The following is a 14,881-nucleotide window of genomic DNA, read 5'->3' as shown; positions in this document are numbered from 1 at the left end:
TGCTGTGCCTCTGTCTGGACATGACACAGTGAAGACCCTCAGTGTAACTCTACAATCATCCATCCACTTGGCAAGATTCCTGTTGAAGAGTGTCAGTGAGGGGCTCTGCCTAACATGGAGTGGGATTCTGGTCCAGGGTGTGGGAGCCTCTGGATTATGTATCTGTCCCACCAGCACATCCTATGTCATTATTTGTTGAGGTTGACATCTCTCACTCTCACAGCTCTGATGGCTTTGAGTTTTCTGGGGTGGAGCATGTCCATTACTCCTGTGTTGGGCATGGCCTTCTACAACAGGCATGCAATGCCTCTGTGTAGGCAGTATGTGACTGCATTCAGCTGGGGTGTCTACAGCCAGGCAGCATATGACATATATTTGAGACCCTTTATCCTCTTGGTGAGGTACCTTTGAGGTCTTTCTAACTGCTGCAGGTGTCAGGTAAGGTACATCCCATATGAGGCATTGTACTAGATTATGGGTGTGATAAGAGAACAGTATAGGGGCACAATGACCTCTGTTGACGTAGATGTGAATCCTTTCCTGATACGGTGTCAAATGTAGACAGTCTTCCTAGCCACATTGGCAATGTGGGTGTCACATAACAGGTTATTGTCCACTTGTGTCCCTAGGTCCCTGATTACTCCTTCCATACATAATGGTTTACCACCTATGTGGTAATTTGTGGTACCTTGTTTGGTATTTGGTGGGAATTCATACTGTCCAGTGTCTTTAGGACGGCTGGGTGGGGTTCCTGTGTGTGAGAGTGTGGTCTGTAGCATGCTACAGACTGTACAGCAGTCTTGCCTACAGTTAGTTGCACATGGGTGGACTCCAATGCCTTGTGCATTGTCAGTTACTTGGACATATGGGTGTCTGTGCTGAATATGGATACTCACCCTCCTTTTATGTTTTGTTCCAGGTTTTGGGGCCATGACACATGATATGTGGTATAACCTGGAAGTGCTGGTGTGCTGTCAGGAGGCTTGCAGCAGGTTTCTGTCACTGCACAGACATCAATGTTCTCCGTACTGGGGATGGCCTTGGGAGCATGCATATTGGGGTTTACACATCTGGCATTGGTCAGCATTACCCTTATGTTTCTTTCCACTTATGTTTTCTAGGGTGGTGGGTTAGTCTTTTCAGCCTTGCCTACAAAAGGCTCTATGGAGGTGGCAAAGGCCTTATCCAATATCCAGACGCCCAGGGGTAACAGGTGCAAGCCATCCCAAGAACAGCTGCGTGGCTTGTCAAGCATGACATCCCAAGCAGACAGATATTGGATCCCCTTAGAATGACACCAGTAAGTGTGCCACTTGCTATGACTGATCATTCCGTGTTCGTACTGTGGCATTATTCTTGGTAAGGGTAGGATGCTGCAAATGGTGAGTGTCATACTGGCCTGGACTACATAATCAGAGAGCTCATCTATGTCTCTTTTCATGTAGTCTAGGGAGGTACATCTCAGGTCATTCACACCAGCATGTACTATGACTGCATCATATTTCTACTTGCTTTGGAGTGACCTGCATACTTCTGTTATGTGGCGTATTGTGGCAGCCTACAGGCAGCTTACTGTACCCTTTCCCTTGTTCAGTCTGGTGTGCGGGACAGCAGTGTGTCTGACTATGGAGTCACCTATTACAACTGTATCAGGCATGTTGTTTCTCCTTCTGGCCTGTGACTGTTTGGCACACCAGCTCTGTGTACTATGTGTTGCATGTGCTATGTTTGGAGGTTGTTTGATTGGGTGTCTGCTTTAGAGGCCTCTGTTGGTGTGCTGTGTTTGTAATTTGTGCCTCCGGGAATGTTTTTCTGTGTTTATGTGTTTGGTTTGCAGTTGTGATAGGTCTATGTGGGACTGTGTTTGTGGTGTGTGTGGTTACCTTCTCCTCCTGACTAGTTTTGGGAGTACTGAGTTGAGGGAGCTCAGCCTCCAGTTTGGATAGATGGTTGTATCTCTCACATATATTTGTATTTCTTGGGTGGAGTTGGGGGTTGTCTGTGTACTTGGGGCAGGTGTAACATTGCCTCAGGATTCACAAATTCAACTTGTTGTGGCTGGCCTTAGTGGATTGTATGTGTGGACAGATTTTATTGCCATACTGCTGATCAGTGATTACTTCATTGTTTATGTTTGCTCTATCATGTAGTAGCTTCCTCATTCTCTTGCATGGTTTGGTTATGGCTGGTGTCCACCATGCCAGATGCCTGCGTGTATGGCATTGTGTCTTGTTTTAATTTAGGATTGCATAATCCAAGCATTCCTGGCAGTGTTCATGGAATGGCTGTATTACAGGTTCTGTGTTGTGGCCCATATTTTGCACCTGCACAGGACCTTTAATGGATTCCACATCAGTTTGGAGGAGTGCAAATATTGCTTTACACATGTTTTCCACTGTGGTTTTCTGGCCAGGGACTGTGGTCAGGGTTTGTATATCCAGTGTGATTACTCTATGGTCTGGTTTTACCAGTGAGCAATACACTTCTTGTCTTGGCATCCAGTACCCATGTTGCTGATTATCACATCCAGTATGCTTACCCCTCTCGTGGGAGTGGTACGTTGTTCCTGGGCCTTTTGGTTTATGGATTCTATGAACTTTTGTCCTACACTGTTGGAGCTAGTATAATGCTCCCAGTCTATGTCTGGGTATTTTCAGTCACCCAATATAATGTGGTTTGGAGGACTTGATATATTCATGTATTCCAGCATAGGCCATGTGCAGTTCCTGGTGTTGGGACAGTAATCTGCAGCAGGCTATAAACTGGGGGGCAGTTTTAGCCACTGTTACTTGACCATGGCTAGTCCATGCTGCTTCTTGTTGAGGTACCAACATGGGGGTGTGGTTATCCTTGACAATTCTTGCTAGTCACCCTCCTTTTGTAGCTTGTTCCATGTTTTGAGGCTGTACAGCACAGTATGAGGTGTAACCTGATAGTGTTAGGGTGCTGTTGTGAGCCTTGACTCAGTTTTCTGTTACAGCGCAGATATCAACATTCTCCATACTGGGTGGGTTTAGACTGCATGCATCTTGCTGTTTCGACTTATCCCTTATCTTATTCTTATCCCTTCTGATACCTATGGAGATGGGTTTGTGTTTTGAGCCTTACCTATTCAGGGCACACTGTGGGTAACAACAGCCTTTGCCAGTATCCATACGGCCTGCACTGATAGGTGCACGCCAGTCCTAGCAGGTGGAGCATCATGTCATGCTCAGCATGTCATCCCAGACTGGCACACATTGGATCCCCTTTGACTAACTGCGATACTTCAGTCAATTATTGCACTTGATCATCTCATTGTCATATTGTGGCATGATGCTTGGTGAGGGTAGGATGTTAGTCAGGGTCCTCAGGTGTGCATATAGTACATGGTGTTATATTACTTAACACATGGCATTCATGCCTCAGGTGGTGCTGCAGGGCTGCCTCTGTCGGATGCGCATATTACACATCCCTGTACATGTTTGTGAGCAGGTCATGTCATTGTAGGCATCCATGTTATTATTTGAGTGAGTCAGAGGGGGTATCATTCCCAGGGTTCCTACTGAGCCAGTGTATGTGCTATGCGTTGCCTCTTTGCCAAGGCCAGGGCATACTGGGCACGCCTCCTTCTGCCTACTGGGGCAGGCTCAGGTTGTTCCTCCTCCGAGTCATGCTCTGCCTGTGATAGCCTTGGCAATGGTGGGGGGCTGTTTGGCCCAGCCCTATGCTGGTCCTGCTGCAGCTGTTTTTGCAAGATCATATTATGTAGCATAGCACATACCATGACAATTTGGGTACATGTAGTTGGTGTGTACTGCAAGGCCCCACCAGATGTGTCCAGACACCGGAACTGTGACTTGAGCAGCCCAAACACACACTGTATTACATTACGTGTTTGTGCGTGTGCCTCATTATGGCATTCCTGTTCAGGTGTGTGTGCATTTCTGATGAGTGTCATCAGCCACGGCTCCAGTGCATAACCTGCATCCCCCACTAGGTGTCCGTGTGGGATGTCCCCATTGGCAAATGTCTGGTACAGCTGCGTCAAATGCCAGATGTGGGAATCATGGTAGCTCCCAGGACAGCCAGCACACACATTCATTATTATGCCCTGGGTATCACACACGACCTGGCAGTTGATGGAGGGGAAGCCCTTGCGGTTGATGTATGCCCTACCCGCTCACCGGCTGGTGCTTTGATGCGTATGTGCGTGCAGTCTATTGCACCCACTACCTCAGGGTATTCCTCTATTTGCTGGAAGAGACGCATATTGCTGGCCAATACCTCACGGGCATTGGGGAAATATACATGATCACCGACATGTGCTGACATGGCATCCAGGAACTGGTGCAGTACCCTGGAGGCTGATGGCTGTGATATCCCCATCATATCACCAGTTGGTCTCTGGAAGGTACCTGTTGCTAGTATTCTTAGGCCAACACATACCTTGGTTTCCACTGGGATGGGTTCCCCTCTGTTGGTTCTGTGTGTGAGGTGTGGCCTGCACAGCTCCACTATTTGCTGCAGGAGGTCTCTGTCCACTCTATAGCGCTCTACTATCTCCAGCTCATGTAACCCGTGGTAGGTGACCCTGGGCCTGTACACTCTTCTCCGTCTCCTCACTGTGGGTTGTCTGGCACCATCTGCATTGTCACCACCCTCAGCAAGTCGCCTATGTCTCATTATGACAGCTATGGCAGCCCCTAACATTTCTGCTCTGAGTTCAGCTTTTTCAGTTTTCACTTCTAATAACTTAACTCCTGTCTTGCAGTGTCTCTTGAGAGAAACATCCTGCACTGCTGTTTGCAGAGTTTTAAGTGCTGGGCTGGGCTACTATTCTGCCTGTGTAATTGCCTGCTTCTAATTGTTTTCACCTGCTAGCTCCAGCAGTATTCCCTGCTAGCTTCCTACTAAATCTGTTGCTTCCTTTTTCCTCTCTGTTTCCTCAGGGAGGAGCCGTGTGCAAACCAGTAGAAACACGCTCACAGTGGCTTACACGCGCACACACATGCTTACACGGTTCAGAATCTGCTTATTCAGGTTAAAACGCGTGCACACCCACGCAAACAGTGTTAAACATCTCCCAACATGCTCCCACATGCTCAGTCTGCCTTACACGCGCACACACTGTCTTACTCGCGCTTCATGGTGCGCACACGTGCGCATGCACGCCCAGCAAGAAACTTGGGTGTAGGCAACAGTGTACACCTTCCATTTCTTGACTTTCTCATGCTTATCTAGTGGCACACCTCTTTCCATGATATCTGTCTGACATCTGTCATGTAACTCTGACCTCCAATGAACTGCATTTCTTTCTACCATTCCCCCCTGTGATGTCACCTATCTCCTACTCTGTTCCTCCCCCTTCTGTAACTCTTACACTACTCAGACTGTGCTCAATTGATATGTGACAGTGGAATTCAGTATCCTAACACTCATTTGCATCAGATTGCCTACTAATGCTTAGTTACATGTCTTAGACTCAGCTTCCCCCCTTAGCAACCACTACACGGTGGCCATGTTGGTTTTGGTCTGCTGGTCCCTGCATTGACATTCCATGTATTGCATAAAACCCACATTTGTGGGTTTATAACCTTCGTTTTTATGTTTTATACAGCGCAGCCCGTTTGCGCGGGGCTGCACTGGGTTTAAACATCGGCGATCGCCGAAAAAAAAATTATATTTTTAAGATATTTGCATCAGGTTACCTTGCCAATGGCCACATATTTGGCCATTGGCATGCTGCCTGACACATATGCACCCTTTATTTGGAGCTGACATGGCTCCATTGCGGTTTTTGCAGAAACGTACTCAGTTGTCAACTGAGTACATTTCTGCAGCTAAAACGGCTCTTACACGGGCTGTTCTGGGCTTCCTGGATCGCTAATCATCCTCATTTGCATGCTATTCGGCTGCAAGTGAGGTGATTAGCTTATCCACGCCCACTCCGTGTAAGAGCCGTTTTAGCTTGTCTCTTACACGGACTTTGGGCTGTTCCTGGATCGCGAAGGCTGCATGGAGTCTAACACTACTCTTAGACTCCGTGCAAGCCTTCATCAATCCGGCCCCATGTCTATGTACATAGTTCCCCCTTGGCAATGCATCATGCATATTAATCACGGCATTTTGCTGAGGGAAAGATGTGGAACACGGTTATTGAATCAGTGTAAGGAGTGTAGAGCTGACTGAGACCACAGATGTGTAAGACACTCCCTGCACAGTCCAATTGTATTGTATTAATGTTATTTTATTGTTTTAAGTGTTTTTTTCTTTTTTTTTTAAAAATGCATGTTTTCATGGTGTGGCGGGAGCACAGCAATGCTAAGCAGTGCCATGACACCTGGCAGTCATCTAAGAATAGAAACAAGATGCATTTTGTTATTTATTTAAATGTCATGTTTAAGAGTAGCTGAGCGGGTTTCCGTGCTGTGGTGTGGTGCTCAGCAGTGCTTTTAGGTAGCACAAAGGTATATGAAAAGGTATAGCAGAATTCTACATATCCTCATAGCTAAATGGGTAGAGGTACGGCCTCATGAGCAGTAGGTGCAGGGTTTGAATTCATGGAAGAGAAAATAATATTTATTTTACAAATACAAAATATGTGAATTATGTTTAAATTCTGGCCCTCTGCGCTACTCTATGTTCTGCTAAGACCTGCTAAGACCTGCTAAGCACCACATAAATACAATAATGGCTTCAAATATTTATACATTGCTTGGCTATGCTTGGCTGGTTTGCTCATTGATAAGCACAGCTATGCATACAGGTCTTCAAGTTTTCACACTCCTCGGCTCAGCTGTGTTGGTTTGCTCACTGCTAAGAGATGCCATGCATTTTTAAATGTTGCCCAATGGTGTCTACGGGTGGGAAAACAGACTATATTAAGCCCATTAGGTGGGAATGCAACATAGTCTGTTGGAGTTCTGTCTCTGAAGGATACTATGGCAGGCGTTGGTGAGGATTTGTGCTTTCAGGTGCAGCATTGGGGCATTCTGGAGTCCAGGGTCATGGTTGGACTCCTAGTAAAAAAATATGAAGACCAGCTACTACAGGGAGGTGTCTAGGGCACAGACTGCAAGCAGGAGGCCTGAGACCAGTTGTCAAGGGATCTCACAATTACTACTGGTATCCCACATACAGGTGAGCAGTGTCATCACCACCATGATGACTTGAAGAGATGAAATAGGGATCTCTAGGACTCCTGGGTCCAAGAAGCTTGGGCAGGGAATGCCACACAAGTATATAAGCACTTTTAGCTCTTTTGCACCAATATCTAATCTGAATGTCTGCTAAACTAGTATGCATTATGGTTTGCTTCTCTCCCAACAGCTATAGAGGAGAGGGCTAGCATTTAGGTGCATGCCTGTCGCTTGGCCAAGTTGTGCTCTGAGTGTGGTGAGGACAGATGTATTATGCTATCTGGAGTGAAATAAGCAAGAAAGAGTAAAGCGTTAACTGCAATAAAGTATATACAGTACAATTTGTATTGTAATAAATATGGACTTAGAGCTATAGTGCAATAAATGAATAATGCCAACTGTAGTGCAATAAAAACATGAAACAATGCCATTACCAGCATTAAAGTATATATAATAAATTCTGTAGTGTAATAACATAGAGCTGTATTGCAAGACCTGAATAATGATGGCTGTTGTCCAATAAAAACTCAAAACAATACCAGAAACTGCATAAGAGTAAGGAGAATAATGTCTGTAGTGTAATAAGTGTGGAATTAGAGCTATTTTTCAAGACATGAATAATGCCAACTATTCTGCAATAACACATGAACCAGTACCAATAACATCAAGGTAAATTATGTACGTCAGGATTTTCTTGTTTTAACCATTGCAGTACAACTGTATGCATTCAGGCTATGAGGTAAGGTGCTGCAGTCAAGTATAACACTGTAGTAAGTGTAGAATGCAAATATAATGGCTGCCAAATGTCTTGTGTATCACATACAGTATCATCCAAGGCTGTTTCTAGACCAATATTGTTCACATAATCCTCTGTCATCCACAAAAGCAGGCAAGTGAGGTATATGGGTTAGGTAGCCCACTCCATGACCTGATATTGTTTGTTGACTTTACAGATATTTCAAACCAATAACAATACATTCTGTACACCTTCATTCTATACACTAATGTATAGATTACCTACTATATGTGTCATGCTTGTATTTCATGTATGTGTGTTCTACTGTCACTGCAGTCTAGTATAAAACTGTAGTATTACTACCAGGTCATATATTAGTTCCAGGTGAGGTCTAGGCAAATATCATTAAATCAGTATCAGCAGTAGCTCAGTTTGTTAAATGCTCTGTCTCTAGTACATTTTTCCACACACTGAATAGGGTTTGAATCCAGTTCTCTATAGCCCTAAATATTACAGCATCAGTCATGTAATATGTGCAGATTCTTTCTCCACAGGAACTATAGGTAAATGGGTGAGGTAGCTCATATTATGAGTAAATAAATGTGTGTTTAGATGTCGCAGACTGTTAAAATCATTAGCAAGAATGTGAAAATACAGCATAACATAAAGGACATATATATATATAATGATAATAAAATAGAATGCAATAAATAAAATGTGTAATCTTGGTATGGCTGAATGCCTGGAGTGTCTGTTAAAAGTTGCTGCAGCCAATTCATACATTCCATGCAGATGTCTTCTGCAGTCACTTCTATTGGGTTCTATCACCATGGCTGCCAAGCAAGGCATGATAGTTATTTTCTGTACAGTACACATACATGTCTCTTAACTGTCACGTTGTCATGTAATATAATTAGTAGTGTGTAATCCATCTGTCACAGGATTACCATCAAAATTACTTAAATTGCAAAGTATCACTACATCAGCCCACAATACACCTTGATAGTTATATAAGTCCACCTGATGTGCAAGTGTTCTGTGTAGTTGTGTACCCTCAGTTGTTACTGCTTGGCCCATACTGTCCCATGTGAATAGCTTGAGAGGTATGTAGGTGTTTCAGCAGCTATAGGGAACTTGTACACATAACGAATGGGCAGACCCATAGAGTGGATAGTAGTACTGTTGTCAAGTAAATAGCCTATAATAGTACTAATGGACTGTTTTCTCTCACCACCAACCCTTATCTTCATTTATTTATTATTGTTATCCATTGGTTATGGTTCACTATTAACATATATTGTTAAATTAACTGCATTTTGGGGCATGTGTATTATTATTATTATTATTATTATTATTATGGTTGCATATTAACATAGCTGTTTTGTTGACCTTATGCTGTAACTGTTGCTGGCATGCTGTTAACATACTGACTGTTCTGTAATTTATTGTTGTGCTTCACATAATATGCATTGATTTGTATATGAGTTATTTCCACTGTTCTGGCATGTTGTTATTACTGATAATGTTTTGTTCATAATTAACCTATACTTATTGCCAAACCTCCATCACCACAGCACATCAGGGTAGGCTGGTTCCCGGTGATCTGCCTACTTTGCCTCAACTGGCATGTCTGGGAACCAAGCTGGTGGTGCCCCCTCCGCTACCCCTGAACCACCTACAGCATTGGGTGGAACCACCTCAGGAGAAGGGTCCCAGCCTCCCACTGGGAACAGTGGCTTAGGGGCTGCAGTCCCCTAAGAGCAATTGCCAGTCATGGAGTGCAGGATTGTTCATTGGACCTATGAATGTTCCCTGTACCAGATTGAGGGCACACTGGCCAACCTGGTGGGGCAGGCTGGCACTAGCACCCAACAACTATCATAGACACCTTTTGGGCAGTGATGAAGTAGTGTCGACTGCCCATGGGTGGGGATGTCAGTCATGCTGCTGCCATCTGGCAGCACCTGTGACTTTGATTCCACAACACCCTCCCCATCCAAGTTTTTTACCACTCTCATGTGTCACATACCACCTCTGTCTAATGTCTTGTCTGTCTTGTATGTCTGCTATTGCATCCTCTCCTACCCAACTTACCTCCTCACATGTGCCTTTGTCCCTTCTCTAATATTCCACTCTCTCCTTAAAAATAAAAATGGGCAGCTGTCCCTCAAAAAAAATATTGCACCATACATAGCTCTCCATTTTACACACATGTCCACTAGACACAATCTATTTGGTCCAGTTGGCTTGACAACACATTTATGTTGTCCTCATCCCTTTCCCTGGGGGTTGAGAGTCTAAATTCATCTACAAAACCTATAAAAATGCACAGCTGTACAAGAAATAGATAGCTATGGTTCCCATTCCTACACATTCTTACCTTACCTGCCTTTCACATTGTTTCCCCCCTACTTGCCTCCATTTCACCACTTTTCTATCACCTCCTTTTTCTTATCTTTATATATATTTTTTTACTGCTGGTTTGTGCAGATTTGCATGGAGCAGCACAGTGTAGTCTTCCATACCTCACCACTTCACTCAGCTCAGCTTAAATGAGCTTTAGTGAGCTTTTAAGAGCTTTAATGACTATACATTGTTACTCACATGTAGAAAATAAACACCTCTGCCAAGTATCAAACCCGGGCTCTTCTTAAATATAACATACTGCATTAACCTACCACACTACATAGGCTTTAGGTTAAATAGGTTTTACCAGAAAAACATGCTGCTTGCTACTTACAGTCTGTATGCATGTAAATGAATTTAAAAACTAATGTGAAAACTGGGAGTGTACCCTGGACTCTAGTACAATAATATATAATAATGAAGACATACAAATGGATGTAAGGGAGGCCTGTGATAGTAGATATATGTGCCCTTTTAGCAGCAACTTATGGAAAGACACCTGCTAAGGCAGCAATGGAAAAGTACATGTACAACTGGGATCCTGGTGCAGAAATGCAACCATATAAAGACACACACATACTCATGGATATATAAATGTTTCTTACAGCCAGTATATGTGCACATATATCTTGAAAATACAAATGCTTTTGCAGTGTGTCAGTAGCTCAGTCTGTTAAATGCCTTGCATACAGCACATTTTGCCACACACATTCCTGGGTTTTAATCCAGTGCTGTGTCACACTTCAATTACATTATTGTAAAGACAGCAAGTAATGACTGATTCATGTAATCTTACTCCCCACAGGCTACTACTACTTAATTAACTGCTACCTAGTTTTTCAAGAGAAAGCCCTGCAGGCAGAGATGGGGTGCACATATCCATATAGCCTAACTATACCACCTACTACTCTGTTAGTCACACTGTTGCATAACAGACATACCTTAAGCACATACCCAATTGCACTGTATAGAATACCCTTACCCTGGCTGTGCCATAATGACAGGCCTGACATAGCTGACACAGTTACGTGTACAGCTTGCTGTCCACCAAATTATTCACACTACCCCTATGTGTTGTAGGCTGCAGCATGAGCTGCAGCCTGTAGCATACACAGCTGTATGTAAAGGTAGCAGCTACAGACATACCATACCTCCCAACCCCCTAGAACAAGGGATCCAGACACAGCCATACTTAATCGGGAGGGGTGGGGCAAAGGCCCAGAGATAGGGACATGTATATCAGTTTGTCCCTACAAAGATAGTAAGTTGGAGGAATAACAGCTATTGCGTAGCATCCATAGTCTGACTGGTATGAAGTGTGACACAGGTGTCTCTTCCCTTACTGACCTCAGCCCATAATGATTGCCAGTGCACTGCCAGATGACCACAATGTCATGGGACACTGACCACACAGACGAGGCAAAACTGTGGGCATACTTCATAAATCTCAACAGTGGATGGTGTTTCCACCTACCTTCTGTGATGCTGTAGTCTCCACACCTCAGTAATGACCATCTCAAAAACTAAGATATGGGCCAAGGTCTACATGAAGGCCTTATATATTGCACTGTAGCAGCATGTCATTGGCTAATGATAGTGCAATACAGCTGTTTTGGCTGAAAGCAGTAATTCTGAGCCACAGATAGATGCAGAGGCAATTACTTGCTAATGAGCAGTACCTTAAAAGGCTAGCAGCTGGTTATGGGGAACAGGTCTGTATGAGACTTAACACACACAGAGGTGTATGATCAAAAGATTACTGGAAGCAAAGTTCAACAAAGGAGTACCGCACTTCACCAGGTATGTAATAGATTTCTCCATATTACAGGATGCAGATGGGAAGATGGTGGTATGGGGAATAGGGATTACAGCAGTAAGCCTGTCTTAGATCTATGCTAATGACATGTCATTGATACTCTGCTGTACCATACCTACAGGTATGCCTCTCAACTGTTCCTGATTTTAATCACATCTCAGCTCTGTCTCTGTCACTCCCACCTACAATGGTCGGCTGTTGTGGGAAAGCTACTGGATTACATGTACTACATAGTGACAATATGGGAGGGTGTATACCCCTGTAACATCAAACTATGTACTATAATTCACCTCCTGTCATTTTGTCCATGTCTCGCATAATTAGGTATAACATTGTAAAACTGTATCTGAATGTACCTAATGTTCTCCCCGCTAAATCCCTGTTTCTGTTGACATTTGTCCCTGTTTGGTTGAGAGCTATGCCGAACATACCTGTCAACCTCCAACAGCAAGGACTCAGGACAAAGCCATAATTAATGGGAGACAACGGCCTAAACTCAGTGACAGTGTGTATATATTGCTTGTATAAAGTAAGAACATGAATAGACTAAACTGATATTACTGTAGCATAACTGTGTTATGAAGGGTATGATGTATGAAACTCAGATGTCTATCTTTATTTACTGACATCAGCTCAATGATTGGTCAAACATTTGTCAGAAATCCACATGCTTGTGTGAAAATGACCAAGACTATGGGGCAAGCATCTTGACAGTCTGCAAACATCTGCATAGTTGAGAGGTATGATACTTACAGGGAACATATACTACACCAGGTTTGCATTGCTTTCTGTCATTGTGGCACATTGGTATTGCTGGAATGTCCCCATATAATTGTTGTAATAGCACGCTGCTATTTGTCCAACAGTGGCTGCATGACATATTAGTGGGAGTTTGCCTATAGGGGACACACCACAATAGACTGCAGTGATGTGTGTAGGAACATACAGTAGAATTTGTCATGGCACACAGGGGCATACCCCAGTATTGCTGCTATCATGGTGATAACCACACATGTTGTGTGTTGCCAGACATGTGAGGGAGCAGTGGATAGGGCAGGCCATTATGGGAGTGCTGGATCTGTACATAGTGTACATCCATGTATCTGGTCCTGTAATGTGTTCCCCTCTCGCTGTCTTTCAGGAAACATGTACAGCAGGTGACATGCCCCCTTCTCAACTGCAGAGAATGACATTTTATTGGATGAACTGAGACACCACCATCAGATCTTGTTGTCCAATGGTAGGCACAATTGGAAACAGCGGGCAGCATTGTGGGCAGACCTTGTGTGGACTGTCAATCAGATTGGCCAACATGAAAAGGCGTATGAGCGAGTCCAAAACCAGGCCACAGATATGGTGAATGCTGCACAACAAAAGGTAGTTATTGTTGCCAGGGATCATGCTGCCACCGGTGTAGTGCCTGTGATTGAACAATCACTCTAGCCACAGAGGAATTCCTGGCAAACCTAGGAACACATGACAGCTCCCAGGCATCCATCACACCATACATCATGGAGGTGGGTGCCACAGTGCCTACAGAAGAAGAGCATCCAGGTAAGCTAGTGTAATTCTGTATCAGTCATTGTGGCAGGCTGTAGAAATCAGTACATGGGTGTCAGGTCCATCTGCATTGGGGCAGGTGGGATTTATGCTCAATTGTGCACATATACTCAGAATGTCAGTAATACAGCCAGTATCACAGTAGCTACTGTACATGTGGATATATGTACATATTATATTGTAGTGTTGTGATAGTTGGTTGTGCTGACAATACCTCTCCCTCACCTTTTCTTAGGTCTGTCAGATGTGGCCCAAGTCTGTGGTCCTGTAGCTAGTAAGTGTGATACTATTGTATTAAGGATCATATATACCGTATGAAAGTTAAGGGCTGTCATTTTACCCTATATGCAACTGTTGTGCTTAGCCAGAGTAGGATATTTGTATGTTCCATTCTGCAACAGTTAACTGCAATGCATAGAGTGGGTAATCATAGGTGCATAATAGTACAAACATTAACACATTTGCACTTATAGTTATGAGTGACTATGCAGCCTGCTATACATGAGGCAAGTACTCCAAGATGCCCTTTCAAACACAACAGGGAGATGGTACATACCTGAGACAGTGATGCTACTACTGGCATATCATTCTCAATATAGGTGTACTGGGTTTTACGTTTAGTTCTATCACATACACTGTCATATTGCATACCTTATAGGTGTGTTGTACTGGCAACTTTAACTGGATGTAGCTGAAGTGCATGTTATAGCAGGCCTAACTTGTCTGTGTACGTTGTTGTGAGTTTGTCTGTTGTGCATGGGAGCAGAAATGTGAAGATGTGGGACTTGTAATGCAGTTGTGGATCATCATCTGTATGAGTCTGTGTGGAGTACCATACATAATAGTGCAGGTAGTAATGTACTGGGGGGGGGGAGTTGCAGTCTATCCCCCTCACAACCTGATGTCAGTGTCTCATCAGATGCTGTTGATGATGATGGCCATAGTGAGGCATAGGTGGGGTTGTCAGTGGCTGAATCTGTCCCAGAGGCTTACATCCCTCTTCTGCCCCCATTGTCACCACACACAATCAATATGCCCACACATACCCAGTCCCTAGAGGCCACAGATATTGGGAATTCAAAGGGTGGAGACATTGAACAGGGCAGTGAGACAACTTTGACATCAGTGAGTGTAGACACTGGCCATAACCCAAGACATGGCGAGGTCCCACACAGGCAGATTGACAGGGGTGCTCATAGGAAGATTGTAGTCCATCCACCACCTGTTGCAAGTGTCACATCA

Source organism: Protopterus annectens, chromosome 1.part0, assembly GCF_019279795.1.
Source record: "Protopterus annectens isolate FY-2018-M chromosome 1.part0, PAN1.0, whole genome shotgun sequence".
Lineage (NCBI taxonomy): Eukaryota > Metazoa > Chordata > Ceratodontiformes > Protopteridae > Protopterus > Protopterus annectens.
This window is presented reverse-complemented; position numbering follows the sequence as displayed.